Genomic DNA, 2670 nt, shown 5'->3' on the forward strand with positions numbered 1-2670 from the left:
TAAATAAAAGCCAATTGTATTTCTATATATCTGCAATAAATTAAAAAAAGGAAATCATACCATTTACATTAAAATATGACTAATACCTCAGAATGAGTTTAACAAAATGAACAATCCCACTACACTGAAAAACACAAAATTTCTCTAAGAAATTAAAGAAACCCTAAATAAGAAAGAATATAACATTCATGGACTAGAAGGCTCAATACTGTAAATATATAAAAATTTCCCCAAATGTATATAATGCAATACTGATTAAAAGTCACAGAAAATTTTGTGGAAATTAACAAGGTAATTCTAAAACTCATATGAAAATGCAAAGGACCAAAAATAACCAAGGCAATCTTACAGAAGAATAATAAAGCTGGAGGACTTTTGCTGCCATGTATAGAAATCCATTATACTGGTACCGTGTTTAAGACAGTGAGATACTGGGGCGCCTGGGTGGCTCAGTCGTTAAACGTCTGCCTTTGGCTCAGGTCATGATCCCAGGGTTGTGGGATCGAGCCCCGCATCAGGCTCCCCACTCTGCGGGAAGCCTGCTTCTCCTTCTCCTGCTCCCCCTGCTTGTGTTCCCTCTCTGGCTGTCTCTCTCTCTGTCAAATAAATAAAAATAAAATCTTAAAAAAAAAAAAAGACAGTGAGATACTGATGCAAGGAAAGATAAATGGACCAGTGGAACAGAATAGAGTCCAGTAATAAATCCTTACATATATGGTGACCTGATTTATGACAAATATGCTAAATGCAATGATGCTGCCCCCAATCAATTCCAGATAGTTGGAGACTCTGTGAATATAAAATAAAATTTTTAGAGGGAACAGAAGAGAATACCTTCTTGACCTGGGAGGAGACAAAGATATATTTTTTAAAAATATTTATTTACTTTTTTTGAGAGAGAGTGTATGTGTGCAAGTGGGGGAGGGGCAGAGGGAGAGGGAGAGAGAGAATCTCCAGCAGACTCCCTGCTGAGCATGGAGCCTGACATGGACCTCGATCTCACACCCCTGAGATCATGACCTGAGCTGAAATCAAGAGGCGAACACTCAACCAACTGAGCCACCCAGGTTCCCTGAAACAAAGATATTTTTAACAGGACACAAGAAACATTAACCATAAAATAAAAATATTGCAAGTTGTAATATATTAAAATCAAGGACATTTTTCATCAAATGGCAACATTAAGGGAGTGAAAAATCAACCCACGGAATGAGAAACGATATTTTCTCTATATATATATTCAATAGATCTAGATGTATAACTGATATGGGATTTATATCCACAATATACCAAAAAAACTTCTAAAAATCAGTAAGAAAAATACATCTCAAAAGAAAAAAAATGGGCAAAAAAATGTACTAAGCCACTTCACTAAAGAGGATAGTCTACAGGTCAGTAAACATGGGAAAAGTTGATCAAAGAGACTGCTACCCACACATCAGAGTGGCTATGCTGAGAAAGAAAGAAAATGCCAAGTACTGAGGTGGATGGAAACCAACTGGAACTCTATGCTTTCCATAAGTGTGTAAATTAGTACAATTACTTAAAAAAACTTTATTGAGGTATGATTGACATGTAAAAAGCTGCACATATTTATTGTATACAATTCAATGAGTTTGAGGATAAATATACATCTGTGAAGCCATCACTACCATCAAGGCCATAGACATATCCATCACCTACCAGGGTTTCCTCCTGCCGCCTTCCCCTTCTTTTCTTCTTCTCCTTCTTCTTCTTTCACTTTAGATCTACCCTCTTAGCAAATTTTAAATATACACCACAGTATTGTTAGCTAGAGACAGTATGCTGTATAGATTTCCAGAATTATCTATATCAATAAAATTTAACAATACTAATTCTTTCTTTTAAAGATTTTATTTATTTAATTGAGAGAGAGAGAACATGAGAGGGGAGAGGGTCAGAGGGAGAAGGAGACTCCCTGCTGAGCCGGGAGCCCAACGCAGGACTTGATCCTGGGACTCTGGGATCATGACCTGAGCCGAAGGCAGTCGTTTAACCAACTGAGCCACCCAGGCACCCTAACAATGTTAATTCTTGATCATGTATCTTGCATAACTGTAACTTTGTACCCTTGACCATCACCTTCCTCTTTCCCCCTCCCCAAGCCCCTGGCAACCACTATTTTACTCTTTGCATCTATGATCTTGACTATTTTGGATTCCACATTAAGTAAGAGAATATTTGTCCTTCTCTATCTGGCTTATTTCACTTACCGTAATGTCCTCCAGGTTTTTCAATGTTGTCACAAATGGCAGGATTTCCTTCTTTTTAAAGGATGAATAAATTCCATTGTATGTTTGCACCACACTGTACATCCCTCCGTACTGTTTTCCATAGAGGCTGCACCAATTTACATTTCCACCAGCAGTACACAAAGATTTCCTCTTCTCCACATCTTCACCAACACTTGTTATATTTCCTTTTTTCTTTTAATGATAGCCACTCTGACAGATGTGAGGTCATATCTCATCGTGGGTTTTTTTTTTTTAAAGATTTTATTTATTTATTTGAGAGAGAGAGAACACATGAGAGGGGATAGGGTCAGAGGACGAAGCAGACTCCCTGCTGAGCAGGGAGCCCGATGCGGGACTCAATCCCGGGACTCCAGGATCATGACCTGAGCCGAAGGCAGTCGCTTAACCAACTGAG

This window comes from Mirounga leonina, unplaced genomic scaffold (genome assembly GCF_011800145.1).
Source record: "Mirounga leonina isolate KUSES-001 unplaced genomic scaffold, KU_Mleo_1.0 Mir_177, whole genome shotgun sequence".
Taxonomy (NCBI): Eukaryota; Metazoa; Chordata; class Mammalia; order Carnivora; family Phocidae; genus Mirounga; species Mirounga leonina.